This window comes from Thermobia domestica, chromosome 4 (genome assembly GCF_964235325.1).
Source record: "Thermobia domestica chromosome 4, izTheDome1.hap1.1, whole genome shotgun sequence".
In the NCBI taxonomy this organism is placed as follows: Eukaryota; Metazoa; Arthropoda; class Insecta; order Zygentoma; family Lepismatidae; genus Thermobia; species Thermobia domestica.
In genome coordinates, this window is record NC_137457.1 from 328,523,660 (window position 1) to 328,541,829 (window position 18,170).

General features: G+C 36.4%; 1 protein-coding gene across 4 annotated transcripts in view; it reads left to right on the top strand.

Moving 5' to 3' along the window:
- Positions 1–18,170, top strand: part of AP-1sigma (AP-1 complex subunit sigma-2) — a 92,050-nt gene that overhangs the window by 28,573 nt on the left and 45,307 nt on the right. The gene's annotated exons all lie outside the window — the stretch shown is intronic.

Sequence of the window (18,170 nt, forward strand, 5' to 3'; positions counted from 1 at the left end):
CTTTCGGAAGATTTGTATAGCCAATTGATTTTACTAAACACACAACAATGAGTTTGAAAATAACATCCTTTCTTTCGTCCTATGGGTTGTTTGCCTTCCAGAGGGAAAAAAAGAGGGTTTTAAAAAAAATATTCAAGAGGAAGCATATGTCATGTAAATAATTTCTTGAATGTCACTTTCAATTGAAAAGAATGTCTTTTTCAACGGTCATTAACTACTAGTTACTTTATACTTCAATCGGCAGCGCAGAACTGCTTCATTATTGGAACTTCAATCAACAGTGAAGTTGTTGCTCTCAGTCGCTGGATGTTAATCGCATTTATACTGCCTATTTCGTCCTGTCTGTCATCTTCTTAGGCACAATTTCTTCTGAGAACTGAGTTGTTTTTAATATATATTTTCCCTTGTGTGGATAAATATTTCTAAAGATGCTGTGCACGCTTTCAATAATTTTAGATTTATATTTTTTTCCTTTATCTGATAAAATTTTCAGTAATTTTCAAGCTAAAATTTCGTGACAACTTGCTCTAGCACAAGAAGTAGCAGTTAAACACATAAAGGAATGTGTCTTGTTTAGTTTTGATACTGGATTTCGTTTTCTGCCAAACTTTTGGAGAGCGTGCGTAACTCTTTCAAGAGATTTAGTTTTTGTTTATCATTCTCAATTTAGCGTAAATGTATTTTTCTTTCTAAATGCTAAATGTGTATTTCTTTTAGGATAGTATTTCTGATTTAGGTGATGACGCAACAAAAAAATATTTCCTCAGTCATAAATGGGAGGGAGTCGTAATTTGGCGCAATATTTAGGAGCTGTTAAACACACAAGTGGAATTCGGAATAAGGGACGCTAGGCAGCTCTCCTTATGTTACCTTTTCACATTCTTTATACATCATTGTGGGGCTTCATTTGTGTTAAGTGTATGTAGAATGAACTGGAAAATTGTGAGTACTAATCTGGAAAAGACAGGTAATTAATAGATTCTGACCAAATGAGTAGGAACCCTGAACTTATATATAGCCTGAGATTGGTGCCCCGGTTTTTCGTTTACAAAATCTGGCAACCCTAGACAAGTATAAATATTACGTACCGAATTGCAGTGTAGGAGCTGTGTTGGACAGAATAATGGTGGGACAGATGATTGATCCATCCTACAAGAGCTGTGGGGGTTCTCCAACAGGTGGCAGTACTGTGACGTCGCACCGAGGCAACAGCTGCAAGCGTACCCAGTGTGCAATCGTGGGTTGGATCAGTGAGCAGTCGTGAGGCTGTGTATATCGTGCTGGAGTATTGCACCGATTCACTGTACCAGACAAGTATTCCAGTATCTGAATAACACATTTTCTCAATGATGGGTTGACCATGGCGGAACCATTAATTGCCCCCCTCCCCCAGACCTTGTCCATCAACTTATTTAAATTGACTCTGTTTTTAATCATTAAACATAGTTGACCAATCAACGGAAGCTTGGTAGTTGTACAGATCAACCAATCAAAAGACGCAGAACCAAAGGCTGACTGCCCTATATGTGAATGGAATGTTATAATTGTCTTCATATTAATCCTGATGGCAGGAATCATGTTTAATTTGAAAACACTAGACGTTATGTCATGATTCTGCTGCTCAATTACCCGAGAGTAGGATAGAGTTTTGCCAAATACCAATTGATTTTCAGTACTAACCTTTGAAACCTTAGAAATCCTTGAATAAATAACAAACATGCAGAATTTTCACTTGAATTTTTGGCGCATTGTCAAGACAATTGTAGAAAGTAACAGTAAAAAGGGGAAAAATGATCCTCGTGTTTTGTATATTTCGTCTGTTAACCTTATCTTAATTGCTTTTTTATTTTTGTAAGTTGTCTTCACAACGCTTTGAAAATTAAGGGAAAATCAACATGTAGTTAATATTCTTAAAAACATTGGCGTTTCCCATGGTTAATGCTAAATTTCTTTTCAACATCGAAAAATTACCAGACCTTAGAAATTACTTTCTCTAATCCAGTGAACAGAAGAAATGTTTCTCATTGTATAATAATAGATCGCAAAATGGACACAGACTAAATCATGTTTATAATGACCGTACGTCAGGGGCGGCGATTGAGGTGGGTGGGTGAAGAGGTGCAGTTGCCACCCACATTTTTGAAGAGACCCCCTAATGTACATAGTTTCATTTAGAAATGTAAACTTTTTGTATGTATTATTGGTTTATAGCAAAAAATGTGTCCAGTAATATATGCCGTTACGTGAGTACGTATTGGTTATTTGTCTTCCTGCGGAGTTACGAAAGCTACAGGAATTGTGTTTTAATTGCTACGGAAAGTGGCCCCAAAATTAACCTATTGGAGCGCAACAATTTCAGCGTACTTTCATTTCTTCTTACAAGGGCTCGATATGTTAGCCGCTTTGAAACTAATTGAGAGAAAATTTCACACACACACTCACACAAAAGTCTTTTACAAGTTATTCTTTAATTGCACAAAACTCGACAGTTCCTAAAATGTATTCTTTCTAATAGTAAGGAATATTGATTAAAAAGAGAGTAATAAGAAACAATTTCTACTTTTTCCGTTGTGTTTTGCCTACAGCATTTATGATATTCCGCAGTTACAAAAAAATCGTGGTGAAATCAAAAATGTTATTATTATTATTATTATTATTATTATTATTATTATTATTATTATTATTATTTTGTACTAGCAGACACAACAATGTTATCCCTTTTCCTTCACTTTTCTTTCTTTGAACAGAAAATAAAAAAATATATATTGTCGATACAGTTTAGGCCCATTTTGGATTCTATTTTAACTGACAAAGATAGTATCCTATTATACAACCTTTCGTCAAAGTGTTAGAAACAACCAGGAAAACTAACATTGATGTACAGATATTCAGATCATGTCTTGCTCCCCCCAAAACACACACTTTTAACGTCCAATTGCTGCCACTGCCGTACATCATAGGAAAAGTTTAAAAAGTAGTGTATACTGGTAAGTATTTGTTTAGTATGTATAAACAGGTAAATAGTTATCAAAAGATAAAACCAGCTGAACTACTGAGTAGATTCATTCTCAGTATGGCTTTCCTCATGAAACAAAATTGCACTTTTTGAACTTTTTCAAATTTAATATTTCTTTTTAAAGTAAGTTTCTAAGTTTCTCGTATTATCAGGTGTGCTCTAAAAGTACGAAGGAAAGTCAAGAAGTAAAGGGACTTCCGCAATATCTCGTACTAGGGTTTGGTAACACTGGTAGTATCCAGCGCTGAATTAGTGTCATCTGCAACACTTCTATGCAACGTGTCACTCCTATTCCCACGTTAATCGTTGGAGTGTAACAGACCGTTAAATATGGCAGCTCCATTGTCGATCTGCACCAAGGAGGAAATGAGGGTAGTGATTCGCTTTTTGTTTGCGGAAGGTGTTAAACCTGCGGAAATTATTCGTCGAATGCAAGCGCAGTATGGTGACAGCTCTTTATCACGAAGCAAGATTTACGAATGGATAGAGCGTTTCAAACAGGAAAGAACTTCTTTATGTGACGAGGAAAGATCGGGCAGGCCATCGACGTCAACGAGTGAAGACAATGTGAAAGTCGTTGAGGGTATGGTGATGGATAACAGACGAATCACAGTGGACGAAATCGTCAATACTTTACATACTGCGCGTCAGTATTTTCAGATATTGTCCTCAGTCGTTGATGTCGATGGCCTGCCCGGTCTTTCCTCCTCACATAAAGTTGTTCTCTGTTTGAAACGCTCTATCCATTCCTTCATTTTGCTTCGCGATAAACAGCTGTCTCCATCTTCACTTGCAGTCGACGAATAATTTCCACAGGTTTCCGCAAACAAAAAGCAAATCACTGTCCTCATTTACTCCTTGGTGCAGATCGACACAGAAGCTACCATGTTTAACAGTCTGCTACACTCAACGACTGACGCGAGAATAAGAGTGACACGTTACATAGACGTGTTGCAGAAGATACTAATTCAGCGCTGGATACTATCAGTGTTACCAAACCCTAGTGCGAGAAATTCCAAGTCCCTTTACTTTTTGATTTTTCCTCGTACTTACATAGTTCATTAAATTACAAATGGCTACAAAAATTTCTTGTTATAACATATTTTACATTGCTATAGAGCTGATATTTGTATTTATAGCCACAGTGTTAATAATAAGCCTTGTGTTAGATACGTATAATTAAGTTTGAAATATATGCTTTCAGAAAATATTTAACATTTCTAACAGTATGTTCTGCAAGAATTAGCATGTGTAGGATGCTTTTACAAATTCTCCGCTTAAAAAAATATTGTTTGAGAGAGAGAGAGAGAGATGTCAGTAAATTGAAATCGTACTGCTGAAGGTAAGACCTTTTTTAATGTTGGGATACAGGGAGTATTGAAGTTTTCATCGTTATAGAATATTTGCACAGACTGAATGGTGTGTGGGTAAGAACACAGGTAATTCAGCTATATAAGCCAATTGCGGTAACTTTTCTTTTTGCTCACGATGTTGTTGCTAGTAACAGCGAGAGACAGCAGACACGATGGCAGTAAATCTCGAAATCGACTGTGCTAACAGTGTAACGCGATAGTGATAATCTGTTGTTCGTGCTGTTAGTGTAACAGTAGAGAAAGAATATAATAAATATGTAAATACGTGACGGAATCCTCAATTGAAGCTAATACGAGGGTTGTACCAAAAGTAAGGTTCCTATATTTTTTACCAATAGAAAAAGAATTGTTTATTGTTATTAATTTATACATCGTTCAAAAGCTTACACTGTTCTCTATTTTTCAACATAGTCTCCATTTTTTCATGTTCGCTTGGCAGCCGTCAGAGATGGAAGTGTTGATCGCCGCTCCCGCCAAGTGTGAGGTTCGAGCAGTAATTCGGTTTCTCCACGCAAGGAAGTTACCGCCCGTAGAGATTCATCGGCAACTGACTGAGGTTTATGGGGAAGAGTACATGTCCGTGTAGCACATCCGCAAATGGTACAGGGCTTTTGCTGAGGGTCGCACCGAAGTTCACGATGAAGAACGAAGTGGAAGACCACCGGTGTCGGATGCGATTGTCCAGAAGATCAACAGTGAGCTGCTCAAAGATCGGAGGATCACTGTCCGTGAACTTGTCCTTTCCTCTTCCCCAAGCTAAAGGAACACTTAGGTGGCAAACGCTTCAAGAGTGACGATGAAGTCCGAACAGATGTCACACGCTTTCTCAATAGATTGGCGAGAAACTTCTTCGACTTAAGAACACAAAAGCTGGAGCACCGTCTTCAAAAGTATGTGGAAAAAAATGGAGACTATGTTGAAAAATAGACAACAGTGTAAGCTTTCGAACGATGCATAAATTAATAATAATAAACAATTTTTTCTATTGGTAAAAAAAATATGGGAACCTTACTTTTGGTACAACCCTCGTATATTTCAACTTCTCAGCTTAAGACATAATCTGTAGTGGGGAGATAATTCTATGTTAAAACAAAAGAACGATGAAATAAGAAAATAAGGACATAATAAAGAAGACCGTCACTAAATATAGGGGCAAATAATGGAAATATGTATATTATTATTTACAAAGAAAACCATATCTATTTTTCAAAATTCTATTCTAAGAATTTGAAAGTCTATTTTATTTTACACAATGGGAAAGATCGTGTTTAGAGGCAGAAATTTTGGTAGGAGAATCAGTGGCTTTTTATTTTTAAAAAATAAAAATAAAAAAAGGCACCCGTATTGATCGTGATTAATTAATTGGGTTTAGTCCATTCTTTCACCAAAATTTCTGCGTTCTGATAATATGGATTCTTCTCGTAAGAACAAGAGAATTTGAAAATATATGAGACACTCACCACTCACCCAACATGGAGCAATTAAAATTCTCTCCGAAGATTTAAATAAAAAAAATCTATGACAACTTTCGTAAAATATACAATTTGGTCGAATATGGTCTATTTTTTTTTCTGGAAATTCTAACCATCTCAATTGATTGCATATGAAATGGGCTAATAATCAGGGTATCTATCGGTCACGAATGTCACGAAAAACTCACAAAATCAGAAAACGGTCATAAAAGACACAAAATTTAGTTTTTTTAACTGTGGAAATTGGAAGTACAGATTGGAAAATTTTGTTCTATAAAACATCAGAATTCAACAAGAAAAATGCCTATGGTCGGCTTTAGACGCTATCAAATCGCAACCAAAGTACGTTTCTATAGCATGGATGAAAATTCGGCCTAATTCGCACCCAAATTCGCTCTTGAAAATGTTAGGAAATTTTCTGATTTGGTAAAGAAAAGGTCATGAAAAAGTCACGAAATTTCATTGTGGAATTTTAGTAGATATCCTGATAATGAATGAGCACGTTCTTCCCAATTCTATATATTTTTCTGAATATATTTATTAAACACTCAGATTTTTATAGAACACTGTGTGTGTTTCGTCGGAGATTAGAGTTCTACTCGTCTAGTTTGTGGTTGAAATTAGTGAGAGGGAGAATCGCACGCTTCAATAATGCTCACTAGTTAATTGATACCGATGACTTTCTTACGTATTCACACTATACACCACAACCTTGCTTTAAAAAGAAATCAGTATTATCTTTTATTATTTTTAAATTAATGAAATCACGTTTCTGACTTGTTTTTGGAACAAGTTTATCATATATAATGTAAATACGAAAGGAAAGAGACATCGACATCGTATTAGTTATTTTCAAGCAGTTCTGAATCTGTAAATAAGTACATGTAAGATTTTTTTTTGAGGGGGGGGGGATAAGTATACTGCCGAATATATGTTTAACATTATTTGTCAACTTTTCTTTTGTTTGAAGTGCAATTTGTAAAACATTTAACATTTACAGTGAATGGTTAATGTAGGAAGCATTAATGGGAATTAGAAATTTCAAGATTGGAGGGCAGATCATTAACAGGATAAGATATGCAGATGATACGAGTATTATATCTAGAACCGAAGAAGGACTACAGGAGATGATTGACAAAATAGCTGACACTGGGAAACTATATGGAATGGAAATCAACATCGAAAAACCGAAAGTCATGAGAATATCCCGTGGAAATGCGCCCTTATGGGTCAGAGTAGAACAAATAATACTTGAAAAGGTTGACCATTTCAAATATCTGGGAAATATTTTGACGAAAGACGCGTACTGCACCAAAGAGATCAGGTCGTAAATTGCCATAGCCAAAGAAGCATTGAACAAGAAAAGGTCACTCTTAACTAGCAATCTTAATATTGGACTAAGGAAGAAATTGGTCAAGTGCTATATTTGGAGCATTGGACTTGGACATTACGGAAGTTAGAGGAGAAATATTTAGAGCTTCGAAATGTGGTGTTGGAGGAAGATGGAGAAGATAAAATGGACAGAAAGAGTAACAAACGAAGACGTTTTAAAACGGATAGGAGAGAAGAGGACGCTTCTAGCTACTATCCTTCGTAGAAAAGACAATTGGATTGGACATCTTGCGAAGAAATTGTCCTCTTCATACCTCATAGAAATGATGGAAGGAAAGCGAGGAATAGGAAGAAGAACACAAATGATCCATGATTTGAAAAATAGAAGAAAATATTGGGAGTTAAAAGAGGAAGCTGAAAATGGAGAAAGTTGGAAGAAACATTTCCAGGTCCAAACTGAAAATTAAGAAGAAAAGAAATAAGTAAAAGAAGAAAAAACCTCACTAGTCCCAGGACCTGCCAAAAGGCAGAATACTTAATAGGCCAGTCGAATTAGGATTCTCGTATATGGTGCTCGTGGACACAATTGGTAATGATTTTTTTCTTTTCACAAGATTGTTGTAATAGTAGTCCTAATCAACATACTAAAAGTCCTGATTGATCCGCTTTGTGCTAACTCCGCCATCTTGGAAAATGGCGGACGAACACACATCTTCATTCGGTTTTCGGCTAATTTCTCGAAAACGTCAATTTTAGAAAGAAAATAAACTAGACCAATTTGAAAGAGCAGAAAATTTCCTATTTGATAGAGCTTTTACGTTTCTGCCAAAAGCATTCTATCACCATTCACACGGCATTTTTCATTAGGTGATGTGTGGTGAGCACATCGGCACCCCTCGAGATATATTTGATTTCTTACTTGCTCGTAAGTAATGAAACTTTCTCTTCACAGTATCGTTGTAATTGTGGTGCTAATCAACATACTAAAGGTCCTAAAGGCCTTGTGCTAACTCCGCCATCTTGGAAAATGGCAGATGATCACAAATCTTCATTCGGTTTTCGGCTAATTTCTCGATAACGTCAATTTTAGAAAGAAAATGAACTAGACCAATTTGATCAAGCTCTACTTTTCCATCAGAAATAAGTATATAAAGCAGTGTTTCTTTGAGAAAAAATGTTCCGGGGGCACACACACTATTCGGAGGGGCACTGCTGGTACTATTCTGTTCATTATTATATTACAGACGTATTATTTTGGTCTTCTCCGGGAGGGGGAGAAAGGGGCATTGCCCCCCAAAAAACATATCTGGAAGAAACACTGTATGCAAGTAATAATATTTTCATGGAATTTACGCTGGATTTTTGTTGAAACACGTTGATTGACATTGATCCAAGCTGCTGAAACAAGTATAGCTCAATGGTTATCAATAAACTCTCTCAGTGAAATAATATTTTACCTGAGAGCTTCGCAAAAGACGTTAAAAAATCAGGACAGAATGATCAATGTAAAAGGATACTGCAGTATGAAAAATAGACTTCTTTGGGGAATCTTTACCATTTTATTTTGAGAAGTTTCTAAAGCTGTTTCAGGAAGAAGAGCCATTAATTTCTATACTTCTATATTCCACTCCAAAACTATAGTGCGCCACAGATGACAAGTTCGACGGAAAATATGCGAACTAAAACCAGTGTTGCAAATTTATGAACTCTAGTAGTTACTGTTATAAGAACTATATTGTGCTATTAATGCAGAAAGAAAAAAATGTTCAATTTTGTTGTTCATGTTATTCCCTTCCACTTGATTGTCGAGTCGTACTCGAGAAATATATCCTTTTACTTTTCGGTTGAACGATCTGCAGGCCCATATGTCATATGAGGAGTATAAATAGAGCAAGTTACGAACAAAATTAATTCCTTGTCTATTTAAAATCTCTTGATATATTAATGACTTTTTTCTTAAAAATTTCGCTTAGTATGTTTGAAAAAGATTTGATTCGTAACTCAGTTGCTAGAGAGGGAACTGAGCGAGCGTTGGGGACGTAAGGCAGTTTAACTTAGAAGTAGAAAACATAAGCTCCCACTGGAAATCGAACCCAGGCCTCATAAAAAATGTGAAAAGACAGAACCATATAACTATAGTGGAGTATGTTACTTCTCTGAAAGAATTATTTCAGTTACCGCATCTCTCGTATGTGGAGTTCCTAGTTCGATTCAAACTCGCACCAAGTCCGTTTTGTGTAGAACGCACACAAAACACCATATGCGGGGTTTTCTCATGGTTCTTCTGCTTCCTCCCGCTTTCTTTATTTGATCATTCTCTTAATTTTTATCAATGTTTTCCTTAGTCTCGGATCATAACCGTGGAACGTTAAACAAAAAAAATAATAAAAAAACTGATGCAGCTAAATAGATATAAAATAACCTATTTATTATAATGATTTTTTCTGAGTAGAGTAATATATTATTTTCAGCCTTATGTCAGGAGGGGCACGGTGGATCAGTGGTAGAGTGTTTACCTCTGAATCATGGAGTCCCTTTTGCGATCCCCGGCCAAGTAAGTTTGTGATGGACAACACCGTGTCCGTGGCTTTTGTCGGAGTACTTTCGTTTCCTCCCAGATTCTCATTGCACCAATTCTTCTATCGTTATTCACTTGCCTAAACCACCGTTTCCTATATATATATGTATTAGCATTCTTGGTTCTTTATCTGATGATCCCATGCTCAAGTCCGTTTATCATGTCTGAGGTTTTCTTCAAGCTTCTTTAGACGAATGAAACGTTTCAGTAAGTAGTGACCAACTTCGTTCCACATCGTTTTATGCTGTTGATTGTTGTTTTTTTCCAGTATAAATGACAGTCTCAGAATGTATCAGGAACTTGATTAAGTATATAAACATTCGTGTTCGATATAAGCTCAATGTATGCAAAAAAGATATGAGGTGTTATGGTCAACTCAACAAAAATTTACTTTGGTGAAAGCGCATTTTAAAATGTCTTCATAAGAGCATACTCAAAAAAATGTTCATCTAGATTATATATGTAAATAAGAAGTTTTGTTAAAATACCGGTCAATGCTTAAATGTAGTATGAAATTCATCGTAAACTTAGCAGCTACGCCAGCATCATTCTATATTAGAGTAGTGGAATGTTCTTAGTTATTGCAACGCTCTTCTTCAAGACGACAAAGTTTCAACCAATAGGGGTTGTAACATTACACACCCCGAGAGCGACTGTCAACAGAGCTGAGTTGCCATAGTTACACATCTGCCACCGAGAAGAAATCCCACTCATGTGCTTCATTTCTTAAGATTCGCGCGGGCTGAAAGCAAGTTTACCTCGAAGAGGCGAGATTTACAGTACATTTCGCTCTTCTCAATAGATGAAAAGAAAATAAAAAAATGGGGAGAGAGGCGGAGAAAAGTACTCCGTAATCATAAATACGCTTTCGCCAAGAATATTAATTTAAACTTTTTACATAATCATTTGAACATAATGCCTTATAATGATATACAAAGGAACACGCAATTTTAACAAACGACATTTTTTTATCATTGAGAAATGAAAAATAAAATCTGGCGACAAACTCACTTGATATACAGTAGATATTAATCATCGTCTTTTCCATCATGGAGAGCTAATATAATCATCATCATCATCACCATAGCTGCTGTCACTGTTTCCTAATAGTGTGACACGTTTGTTGACAATTTTTAAAAATTCCTCGCGTTGTCCAAGCCTTTTGTATTAAGTCCCATTCATGTTTCATTACATTATTCCAGAATAAATTGTCAACTTTGTCTATTGCATCATAACAAAGTTTTTCGACATTCTTTAGTGCAAAATTAGTGTTCTTTCGTGTTACATAACGCTTTAAATGTAGCCTTATCATATCAATTGCATCGATATGGCAATTTTAAGTAGGATTGTTAGTAGTGTTGCGCCAGGCCCACAACTAGAGGGGGGGCTAAGGAACCTTCCCCCCAAACTTTTCGTGACCCCCTAGACCTTAACACCAAATGCTATTATTAATACAAAAACACAATTAAGCTATGTGTAAGAGAATTTTTAATGACTTGGCCCCCTAATATATTCATGTCCCCCAAACCTCTGAGGCTGGTTGGGGGCCTGTGTTGCGCACGAGACGAGTGCATTTTCAAATTAGAGAGGAGACGAGAAACATACAAGTAATGATCCTTGTATCGTTATCAAGACGAGACATCTTTCAAATCTAATGGGAAACTAGTTTACCCGCGAAGGGATACTTGTAATTAGGATCTAGTAGCAGAAAAAATTATTTTTTAAAAATATTTTAAACTTCTTATTTTGATAGACATTTTTATTTCTATACTTTGTTATCAAACACAGCAAAGAATATTAAACAAATAAAGATTAGTTAAAAAAACATTTGGAATAAAAGGAGGAGAAACTGGTGAGAAACTGCAAATTGAAACACCAGAAGCAAAAAAAAAAAAAAAAAAAAAAATACAACTTACAACTGTAAGCTATTGGCAGCGATAATGAAAAACTTATTGGAAATCGGAAATTAATTATGAGGATTACAGGCAAGAGGATGTGATAAAAGGGGTAGTGATATAAAATGATATGAGAAAGCCCAGTTTATTGTGTCGTTAGTAAGTCTTTCGTAGTATTTTATCTTCAGTGATTATTGTGTTAAGGAATCAAAGTGCACGAGAATTTAAATTCATTATTATAATAAAAGAATAGCAGAATATATACCTAAACGTGCCGGTATATATACTTAACATGCAAAAAGCTCATACAGATCTTAAATACTAACACAGGCATGTAATTTGCAAACAGTTTTACAAAACAAACTGAAATTAAATTTTGTATCCACTACAAACACAATATCAAATGATCCTGAGTGAACATAATCTTTCGCCCTTCTAATTTTTGGCGTTTGGGTAAAAGGAAGAGCGAAGGTTGGAGAGGGAGGGTAGGGTGAGAACATGGCAACACCGGCTTGTCAGAGAGAAAGTGGGGAGTATTCAGAGTGCCTAACTGACCCTAGCGCCACGTAGAAATTGATGTTCAGACATAACGTCATTTGTGTCGTACTATATCATTGACCAATCCGGGTCTTCAAAAACAATTGTTGTCGTAACTTAAATGAAACATTGCCTTCCACAGCCATTACTTCACTGACACGACACAAGGGGGCAAATTTCAATTTTTTTTTCTAGTACTTAGTTTTAGAAAGACAAAATAATGATAAAGTATCCTTAGATGAGGAAGCAGCTTATTACGTGCCTTCAGAAAGAAAAGAAGGTGGAATTGGTAACTTCTAGTTAAACATAACAATGAATATTACGCAAATTACAATTACAAAACTACCTTAGACTTGCCAAAAAAGAATCGAAGTAAATGTATGTAGAAAGGATGTATATTAATGATCATAGTTATTCCAAATTTCTAAGCAGAAAATTTACTTTTCCTACTTTTTTTTTTTTAATATCATTAAAAGTCGCTTGAATCTCTGTCATATTCTCGTATTTCATTTATAAGTAGAATTTGATGGGAGATTACGCGTAAATATCTAGTGAGAGCAGACAGTATTATAGGTTTTCCTTTTGAGGTAATCTATGTAGACTATAGCATTTGTCCCTCAGCATTGTTTTTCAGTTGGCTACGACAGCAAGAAAATGTTTCTCGTTTCATTCATGTTCGGTTTGTTCGACGAATCGTTTGCATTTCGTTGATTTGGTAATAATAATAATAAGAAGAAGAAGAAAAATAAATTAAAAAAAAAAAAAGATTTCGAGGGGTGCCGGTGCGGCTGATTGAAAACTCTCTATTTTTTTTCTTAGTTTGTCTAGCATAAGCGCGAGAGCAAAGGTTTTAAACCAAATACATTTCAGCTCATATATTGCTCTATTCTTAAATTCAAAAACTCCATAGCAGAACATGCCGCGATCTGCGATGTGATCGCAGAAAACTTGCCGCGCCTGTGCAGAAAAATTGAAAAAAAAAAAAAAAAAAAACAGAAAAGTATAAAAACATGCCTGCTATGTGTAGATGTCTTATATGCACGGGAGACTCGCATAAATATAGTTTGAACTGTTTTTTTACGTCTTGTAAAGCGTATTTTTAACCATCACAAGGGGTTCGTCTGCAGAGTTCCTGCAGAAAATTTTCGACTTACAAAAGCTCATCGCAGAAAGACAAAGTTCTGCCATCAGATTCAAAAATCTGTGAAAGACCCAGCGCATCTTAATCATTAACTCAGAACCGTACCAAAGTGTAATACTAACTTCAGCGACAATTTTTAAATTAAAACAAAATCTGACCAAAGCAAACATTATTGTTATTGCTACAGTTTTCGGCAATACACAGATGATTACAAACTAAGGTTACAAGGTCGATATTTCTGGAGTTTCGCCTGTTATAGAGGAACGTACTAGTTGTAGGCACTAGTTGTAGGTAAACGCAAACGGCTACTCGTTCATAAAACAGATCTCGCGAAGAATTCCGCTCGGTTATTCGATTTCTGTGGGCGAAACATGTAACCGGGGCTGAAGTTCACCGGCATCGAGAGCGTTATCTTCCTTCACGTTAACGCGCGCCCGCATACAGCTTGGAAGACCTTCACGCTGTTGAAGCAATTTCGCTGGAACATCATCGACCACCCTCCCTACAGCCTAGACTTCGCTTCAAGCGTCTTTCATATGTTCCCGCACTTGAAGGAGCATCTAGGAGACCGTTAGGAGATGAAACAGTTCGTGACAACGTGGCTGAACACGCAAGGACAGGATTTTTACCAGGAGGAAATCTTCAAATTCATCCCACAAGGCGACAAGTGCCTCAACCGATATGGAGACCATGTCGAAAAATGCCCTAATGTATGTACTATCTGTCGGCTGTAGTGATTTTATGAAATAATATATACACGTTTTACTACAGGCCTTGTAACCTTACTTTCTGATCAACCCTCGTATAATTTCCTTAATCAGATACACATTTTCTGAAACTAACACAGAATAATACTAATAAGGTTTTGTGGTGGTCAGATGCTATTTCTGTTTAATTTGTACGTAGTTTCGAAGCTTGCATTCGACAGTATTTGCTTGAGAACCATACATTCCCTAATTCTTGTGATTAGGCATAAAATAAGTAAATTTATTTAGCATCACCACACACAAAAGGAGCCGGAAGAATGAATGAAATCCTGATGAGGGACACCTTACAGCATTGTATTTTCATAGCCCTCTTGAAAATAATAATAATAAGAAGAAGATGTGTATATTCCCTGAAGATAAGATTAAAGATGGTATATAATTTTAACTTGCATTTTTTGTATATAACACAGCTATGAACTTAATAATAGCACCTGTGAATTTATTTGTAGGCACATTATTTGGTTTAAAGCAACATGTAAAATTGATTTATTTCCATGTAGCACCGAGAGGATTAAATAAGGGGTGATAAGGCATGATACGTCTTTGTTGCATAGTCGCTATATTTGCCATCAAGTTCATACTTTCAGATTAGGAACATAATTGTTATGCACATTTTATATATATATATATATTCCATATTAGAAATGCATGGATTCGTAATATTTCTCTTGCAATTGCTTTGATATATGTATGTGGAGTGGATTCTTTTTTTAAAATGATAAATGTGATTTCTTTATATTTAGTATCTGGCTTGGAATATAAGATTTTTCAGTGCTTGTCTTGCTCTTGTAAATATTTTCAATGAGTAATGTTCTGCACAGAGTGAAGTAAAAGTAACTAACCAGTGTGCGATATTTAGGAAAATGGTAAGCAAGAAAGAAAAATTAAAAGTGTGTCCGTATATCGTGATTGGTTGCATGTTCTAACTTTTTCTGGCTAGTTTACACCTGGTGTTCCGAGAGGAAACCACATACTTCGCACACGTTCCTCATATCAAAGCAAGAGAAAAATTTATTTTGCACTTTGCTATGAAATGCGTAGTTTCAGATGTGCAGGCACTCTTATGCAGTGTAGTGATTAGACGCCACGTTGGTTACATTGCGTCCATCATCAAACTGACCAATCTAGCGTCAGCTCCGAAACTAGACACTTCTCAGTAAAGTCCAGCATTAAACTTTCCTCTTGTCTCAATGTAAAGAACAAGTTGGCTGTATTTGTTCATGTTGGCAGTGGAGCCAATCTGCCGTCATTATCACTAATTGCCTAAAAGTGCCTGTATCTCTGAAACAAAACACTTCTCAGGAAAGTAAATTAAACGTTTCTCTTGTTTTGATGTGAGGAATATATGTGCGAAGTTTGTCTTTTTTTTTCGGAACACCCTGTATGTTGGTAGTTGCCATCTGGAATTATGGGTTGAGAATATCTAAAAAGGAAGAATGTTATGTGATTTAATTTTGCAGAGAAACATATTGGTGCTGCTGTTTACAGACACCTCATATTACATTTCTAAATCAAAAATTTTACAGCCAAATTTTAAGCTAACCAGAGTGATACCAAAATTAAAGATACATTAAAATGATGTACAGAAAACGTGAAGGGAATTATCGTAAAAGTTTTTCATTTCCCTAACTGACGAATCAATTATCCTTCATTTTAATATTAACCGAAAGGAGACAGAGAAATACCAAACAAATATAATTTGAGAGACGAATTTTTAAACAATGTATCGGGTGATTCAAAATGTTCATGTCGAATTTCAGTATGTCACTCGTAGGAAAAGAAAGAAGAAGAAGAAAAAAAACAGTAAGCATCGATCAAGTGGTACTTTGTTTAGAAGGATATGGTTTATTGGCAAGTCTAAGAATGTATAATAGGAACGAATGAATGTTGTAATGGTGATTAAACAAAAATAGAAGGAGAAAGTGATAACTATAGAATGAATTTATATCAAAATATTCGTTAACAATTGTTCAGATTTTAAATTAAACGAAAGGACAGGCTTCGTTGTAGAATTGAACTTAAAATGAAAGGAGAAAGACAAAATGTGCACATAAGACACCTTCTGAAGGGGGCGCGGTGGCTCAGTGGAAGAGCGTTCACCTCCGGTGCTTGGGGTCCCTGGTTCGATCCCAGCTCGCGCCGTGTGGACTTTGTGGTGGACAAACACCGTGCTCGTGGGTTTTCTCGGGGTTCTCCCGTTTCCTCCCACTTTCTTCATTCCACCATTTCACTCATCTCTCATCATCACCGTCTCCTTTAGCCTAACCGGCATAACCGTGGGACGTAAAACAAAGATTTCATTTCATAAGACACCTTCTGCTCGTAGAAACTCTTAGGCTCTTCACTAAGAATAAACCTAACGTACTAACACATTTCTTCTCTGATAGCACTCTAGTTATTGCATATATGAGGATTCTGTCAAACGTTCTTAGAATGGACATCCTAAAAAAACACATTTCAGTGTCATTTGATGACTTCTATTCGGGACAAAATGCTGCTTTTGTTGAACGGTACCTGAGGTAGTGCCAGTTGCAGCACTTTTGTGGTGAAACCTTCGATGATTTCAAAGCGACTTTAGACGGCAGTAGATGTAACAAATGTGTGTGACAGACGTTTGGAAATCATCTTAGAACGCAACAGTTTATCACTGGATTCGAGACTTTTGCAACTGTAGACTAGGTTCGTCTGATGAATCCAAAAGTAAACAGCCTGCAACAGTAGTGATTCCCAAAAATGCAGCTGTAGAGAAAGTAATCCGAAAAAATTCTAGATTAAGCTACCACAAGTTAGGGGAGGAAAATGTCCTGTGGAGTTCATGCAGCATAGGTGTGATGGCAGAAAATTAAAACAAGTCTAGCAAGGTCTCAGGTGACCAAAAGTGAATACATCACTTTGATCGTCAAAACCAACGCTAATCGATATCCTGGGTTCGTGAAAGAATTCCCAGACCGTAAAAGGTCGCACGTTTATGTAATATAGTTTATCTTTTGGGGGTTGGGTGTCAAGATCAAGTTTGAGGTAAGTAGTTCCTGTTGATATAAAAAGGACAGTGACTGAAGATTGGTATACAACGGTTTGCCTTCCCGGGCTTTTCGAGGAAATATGCAAAGGGCGATCAGAGGCACTGCTTTGTGAACGGCCTTCACGTATGCATCTCTTCCAAGAGGGCGACGAATGACGTGGCTGAGTATGAACCAATGGACTTCGTCAGATTTACTCTGTACGTTGTGGAAGTAGATTCATGACAACGGTAGCTTACAGAACTGCTCAAACAGCTACTTTCTTAGCTGGAAACAAAGTGCAATTAGTGCAACATAGCCAGACTTCATACCGTGGGACTACTTTCAGTTTCTAAGACTTAAGAAAGTATTTAAGGTAGTTAAGATCGTTGGTAATGAGAAATCGAGAATATCTTTCGGTGCAAAAATCGAGAATATCTTCGAGGATTGGAAAGAATGCATTGTTCAGAAACTTGTTTGTGAAGATTAAGAGAGGAAGGTTAACTGGTTTATACTAATAAAAAATTAAAAAAAAAAAAAAAATCCAATGACCCTGTTTTTACTCGTTATAACATCCAGCTGGGATATCTTCGGTTCATATAATGCAATTAATCAAGACAATTATACAAAATAATAATAAATATGTATGAACAAAATATGTAGGAACATTAAAGCTTGTAGGAGTGTCCATCCCACACCCAAGGGCTTGTGCGCAGCCTCCCCAAATATTCCTTTCTCCCTCTGCCCCTTCCCACTTTGATTGTAGCATTCACTTAAAAAAAAAAAAAAAAAAATGTCCTCCACCAAATATTCTCATGCGCACTAAAATTCGCATATGGGCACCCCTGAAAGCATACATCGGCTTCAGCAGTGGTTCGGGTCCCATTTCAAGCAAAACTCTTAGGTCCTACGACTATGCCGACAAGCTAAAGGAGACAGTGATGATGTGAAATGAAGAAAGTGGGAGGAAACGGGAAAACTTCGAGAAAACCCACGCACACGCTGCTTGTGCACCACAAAGTTTATTTCGCGCGAGCTGAAATGGAATTCTACTTCAAGC